The sequence below is a fragment of the Trachypithecus francoisi genome, unplaced genomic scaffold (genome assembly GCF_009764315.1).
Source record: "Trachypithecus francoisi isolate TF-2019V2 unplaced genomic scaffold, Tfra_2.0 Lachesis_group17, whole genome shotgun sequence".
NCBI lineage: Eukaryota > Metazoa > Chordata > Mammalia > Primates > Cercopithecidae > Trachypithecus > Trachypithecus francoisi.
Genome location: NW_022681462.1, coordinates 74,617,501 through 74,623,445, shown reverse-complemented (window position 1 = coordinate 74,623,445; position 5,945 = coordinate 74,617,501). Strand labels below are relative to the sequence as shown.

The window sequence follows — 5,945 nt, the reverse complement described above, 5'->3', positions numbered from 1 at the left end:
TCTACAACCTCATCACTCTCTAACAGGGTTAAGCTTGTCCCCCTCCTCCACCACAGCTGGTGCCTGCTTCTATTTGACTCATAATAGACTGCATTGGAATCATCTGTTTGCTTGTCAGTTTCTCTTCCACTCAGTAAGCTCCTGAGGGGCCTCATTATCTCTCCAATGCCTGGACTATAGTGTTGTTAAATAAATTTCCATGGAACTCAACAGATGCAGTTCAGAGGCCAAAAGATCAAAGATTCAGCAAAAGAAGGCCCCAAAGTGTGTGCTGATTCCAGAAGAGAGGCTGCTTGTCTGTTTGAAAAGAAAAACCTCCCAACTCTTACTTATAATCTCTGGTCCTATCTCTTTTTCTCCTGCTTCAGTGAGTAGGGGGTTTGGCAATTTAAAACATTTTTATTTTTATTTTTTTGAATCGGGCAGCCTCCAGAATCACAGCAGATTCAAAGAGATTCCCCAGTGGTGGCTGTTTTACCTCCTCTCAGCTCAGGACTGCCTCTACTCAGCAGACATTAGACAGCAGTGCTGAGAATATTTTCCTCCTAATAAGGAAATTCCAGTCACAATGATCATGCTCAGATACGTAAAGAGCTGCTGGAATCTGACCTCCAAATACCTGAGGAATTACTATATTGTGAAAAAAGGTAGTCTGAAGAAAGAAAGGACAATGAGATAGGCTTGTTGGTAAATATGTGGTTCACCTTTCTGAGAAACATGTCTTTAAGCTATAAAAGTGTGCGGAATGTTTTATGGATTTTGTCTTCCTTCATAGCTCTATAAAATTGCAGTTTTATTGGTGTGAGCCCTCTGTGTGAAGTAAATGATAGATAAGCAGATGATCATTTTATTTCACGGTTGAGACAAGATGTGCTGGGCTTTATTGCACCTAATCTCCCAGTGAAAGAAGAGTTAAAGTGCATAGTAGTTCATTCTCTTTGGCAGACATGAACTATAAACATGTTTTCATCTGCTTTCTGTTCTTATTAAATTAGACATTTTCAATGATTATAGGTTTTTACTTCTCTTGTGGGGAATTTGGAAATAATTTTAAAAGTTGATCTTTCCTATTATTTAGATGCCTAGAGTGACTTGGAATAAAGTATTAATTAGTTTCAGCATATTGTTATTACTGGTGTAAATGGCATTTTGGCTCAGAATCCCAAGATGAGTCATCCTCACCGTAGCCAAAACAGTGATTCCTGATCACCTCAACCAGAAAAGAGTTATTCCGTCTTGGTGATACTCAGTCACTTCTTGTCAACACTTCATAAACAAAGTTCCTTTTATTTGGGCACCTTGTGTAATAACATGGCTGATTCCCAGGCCCTTCATCTCTTTAATCCCTACACATGGGACTGCCTAACTAGTATAGGACAGAAAATTGATCTTTTTCATACCATGTCTGATAAGTAGTTTTTGGCTTTGTAGAGCATTGAACCTACATAAGATGATAAGGTGACATGTAACTTGATATTAAACAGATCTTTCACCATCTACAGTTTGTTAGAGACTCCTCCCCAGGTTCAGGAGCAGGAACACAGAGGTTATGCATTTGTGGACCCTGACTGCACTCTGTCTTCATAGATCCTGATGTGAGAATCATGCAGTTTTCTATCAGGCAGTTTATGAAATGGTGTTCATAGCTATGGTCCTCTCTTAGTCCATTTGTGCTTCTACAACAAAATGCCTGAGACTGAGTAATTTACAAAGAACAGAAATTTATTTTCTCACAGTCCTGGAGGCTGGGAAGTCTAAGATCAAGGCGCTAGCAGGTTTGGTGTCTGGTGAGGGCTCATTCCTCATAATGACCCTGCCTAGGTGTCCTTACATGGTCAAAGAATGGAAGACAGCAAATCCACTTGCTCAAGTTTTTTATGATCCACGAGCCCTAATACGATCCACGAGGGCTCTCCTGTCATGCCTTAATCACCTCCTAGAGGCCCCACTTCTTTTCTTTTTGTTTTTTGCGGGAGTCTTGCTCTGTCACCCACGCTGGAGTGCAGTGGCGCAATCTCGGCTCACTGCAACCTCCGTCTCCCAAGTTCAAGTGATTCTCCTGCCTTGGCCCCCGAGTAGCTGGGATTACAGGCACCCACACCACCCCTGGCTAATTTTTATATTTTTAGTGGAGATGGAGTTTTGCCATGTTGGCCAGCCTGGTCTTGAATTCCTGACCTCAAGTAATCCACCCACCTCATCCTCCCAAAGTGTTGGGATTATAGGCATGAGACGCCATGCCTGGCCAGCCCCACCTCTTTTGGCAATGAAGTTTCAACATGAATTTTTGGAGACACATTCAGACCATAGCGGGTCCCAATAGAGGGAGAGAATTTGTGATTACAGTCAAAGCCCAAATTATTAGATTACATAGGTGTTGTGGGGAGGGCAGTTGGAGATCACTCTTGAAGTCACGAATTTTAGGGCAAGTATGATTCCATAAGAGCACCATGAGTCCAAAGGTTGCCCAGTTGGAGGAGAAAGTCAATTAGGAAGGGGCCTCGATTCTACTAGTAGGCAGCCTCATGTCTCCCTTTTTAATTTCTCTAAGCTATTTCCAATTTTCCAGTCAAATATATTCAGTGAAGGTAAAAGAACATACAGGTATGTCAGGAAACCTTACATGAAAAATGCTTTCAAGGAAAAGGGGCTCACACATAATAGGATGTTTTATGGTAAGACCTTCCACTTTATCACAAGCCACTCCATGAAGTGGTCAGTCTAGTGTCCACAGGTTATTGAAAGATCTGGCCCCTGTCTTGCAGACCTGTGCTGCCTAAAGGAGAGAAAGAGAGGAAGAATGTGGAAATTTGGCTACTAGATGAGTAAAAGGAGGTGCTTTGGAAAAACAGGAGGGTTGGTTTAAAGCTATTATCTGAACTTGTGAGTTTTTTAATTTTTCAGTTTGATCTCTTAGGGAAACTGGCCATTTGTTGAAAATCTGTCTGATAGAAATCCAAAGAAGGTTTGACCTATCTCTTCTGGTTTCATACACTTGTGCTTGCAGACAGACAAGCCTAGTTGACTTGAGTTGCTAGCTCAATAATTTCATCTTTTATCATTTTATAACTCAGCAAATAGCTTATAGTTTTTCATTCTCTCCTTAGCCTTTACGCTTCTGTTCATGTTGTCTCCTTGTCTAGAATGCCCCTCTCTCTGCCCTGCCTGCTCTTCAAGCCACTCCTTCCTGTGTTCACTTAATCTGGTATATCTCTACTAGCATGCTAAAATTTAACTCAAGGATTGCCTTATTTAGGGCCTCTTCCTTGTTTCACACCATGGCAGACCTCAGCTGCCTACCCATATTCTCTGTTCTTTCCACTTAACAACACTCTGATATTTTTAGTGGTGCCATGCATCGGAGGTGGCAGGGGCCTCTTTCTGGACCTAGGGGCTGAATCTTGACTGATTTAAGCCAATTGTAATAATTCTGTTTCCCCTTGCCAGTGACTGTGTTAGAAATAATCATGTGATATAATTCTAATTACTAACACAGGGGAAATCTGCTGGGAGGTTCTGGGAATGTGTTTCTTACCTTAAAAAGGAAGCTTAGCTTTCTGCCTGTGGACGCCACCGAGGAAGCATCGTTAAAGTCTGTCTTCCCACTGCCCTCATGTCTAAGTCACAGTCTCCAAAAGAGCCCAAACAGCTGCAGAAGCTCTTCATTGGAGGGCTGAGCTCTGAAACGACTGATGACAGCCTGAGGAGCCGTTTTGAGCAGTGGGGAACGCTCATGGACTGTGTGGTCACGAGAGATCCAAACATCAAGCGCTCTAGGGGCTTTGGGTTTGTCACCTATGCCACTGTGGAGGAGGTGGATGCGCCATGAATGCAAGGCCACACAAGGTGGATGAAAGAGTTGTGGAACCAAAGAGACCTATCTCAAGAGAAGATTATCAACGATCAGGTGCCCACTTAACTGTGAAATAGATATATGCTGGCGATGTTAAAGAAGACACTGAAGAAATCCCCTAAGAAATTATTTTGAGTAGTATGGAAAAATGGAAGTGATTGAAATCATCACTGACCAAGGCGGTGGCAAGGAAAGGGGCTTTGCCTTTGCAACCTTTGACAACCATGAGTCTGTAGATAAGGTTGTCATTCAAAAATACCATACTGTGAATAACCACAGCTGTAAAGTTAAGAAAGCCCTGTCAAAGCAAGAGATAGGTGGTGCTTCGTCCAGCCAAAGAGGTCGAAGTGGTTTTGAAAACTTTTGTGGTGGTTGTGGAGGTGGTTTTGGTCATGGAGGAAACTTCAGTGATTGTGGTGGCTTTAGTGGCAGCCGCAGTGTTGTTGGATATGGTGGCAGTAGGGATAGCTATAATGGATTTGGTAATGATGGAAGCAATTTTGGAGGTGGTAAAAGCTATAGTGATTTGGCAGTTATAACGATCAGTCTTCAAATTTTGGACCCATGAAGGGAGGAAACTTTGCAAGCAGAAGCTCTGGCCCCTACGGTGGTGGAGGCCAATTATGTGCCAAACCACGAAACCAAGGTGGATATGGCCATTCTAGTAGCAGTAGTAGCTATGGCAGTGTCAGATGAGGAGAGCTAGAGAAGTGACAAGGAAGCTGCAGGTTACAACAGATTGTGAACTCAGCCAAACACAGTGGTGGCAGGACCTAGCTGCTACAAAGAAGACGTGTTTTAGACAAATACTCATGTGTATGGGCAAAAAACTTGAGGACTGTGTTTGTGACTAACTGTATAACAGGTTATTTTAGTTTCTGTTGTGTGGAAAGTATAAAGCATTCCAACAAAGGGTTTTTTTTTTTTTTTTTTTGAGACGGAGTCTCGCTCTGTCGCCCGGACTGGAGTGCAGTGGCTGGATCTCAGCTCACTGCAAGCTCCACCTCCCGGGTTTACGCCATTCTCCTGCCTCAGCCTCCCGAGTAGCTGGGACTACAGGCGCCCGCCACCTCGCCCGGCTAGTTTTTTGTATTTTTTAGTAGAGACGGGGTTTCACCGTGTTAGCCATGATGGTCTCGATCTCCTGACCTCGTGATCCGCCCGTCTCAGCCTCCCAAAGTGCTGGGATTACAGGCTTGAGCCACCGCGCCCGGCCCCAAAGGGTTTTAATGTGTGTGTTTTTTTTTTTTTTGCATCCATGCTGTTGGTTGCTAAATGTAACAGTCTGATCATGGCACTGAATAAATGCGTCTTTTTTTTTTTTTTTTCTTAGATTCTGAACCAGGTTCTCTCTGCCTCTTATTATCTGTAATTTCTTTTCTTTTTTTTTTTTTTTTTTTGAGACGGACTCTCACTCTGTCTCCCAGGCCTGGAGTGCAGTGGCATGATCTCAGTTCACTGCAACCTCCGCCTCCCAGGTTCAAATGATTCTCCTGCCTCAGCCTCCCAAGTAGCTGGGATTACAGGTGCCTGCCACTGCACTTGGCTAATTTTTGTATTTTTAGTAGGGACGCAGTTTCACCATGTTGGCCAAGTTGGTCTTGAACTCCTGACCTCCAGTGATCCTCCCACCTCGGCCTCCCAAAGTGCTGGGATTACAGGCGTGAACCATCTCCCCTGGCTTGTTATCTGTAATTTCAAACATTATTTAATGTTACCTAGCCTTAGTTTCTTTATCTGCAAAAGGGGGAAAAAGTTGTTTATCTCTCCATAGTGTTGTGGGGATTAAATGAGAAAATCTAAGCCTATTTTTGAGTACAGTGCTTGGTACCTAATCACTGAAAGAGTGGCAGCCATTTCTTTTTTTTTTTTTTTTTTTTTTTTTTGAGGCGGAGTCTCGCTCTGTCGCCCAGGCTGGAGTGCAGTGGCCGGATCTCAGCTCACTGCAAGCTCCGCCTCCCGGGTTACGCCATTCTCCTGCCTCAGCCTCCCGAGTAGCTGGGACTACAGGCGCCCGCCACCTCACCCGGCTAGTTTTTGTATTTTTAGTAGAGACGGAGTTTCACCGTGTTAGCCAGGATGGTCTCGATCT

The 5,945-nt window shown here is 43.7% G+C and overlaps 1 pseudogene; it reads left to right on the top strand.

The window, feature by feature from the left end:
* The first annotated feature begins 3,613 nt into the window (after positions 1-3,613).
* On the top strand, positions 3,614-4,549 carry LOC117062858 (annotated as a pseudogene).
* The last annotated feature ends 1,396 nt before the right edge of the window (positions 4,550-5,945 follow it).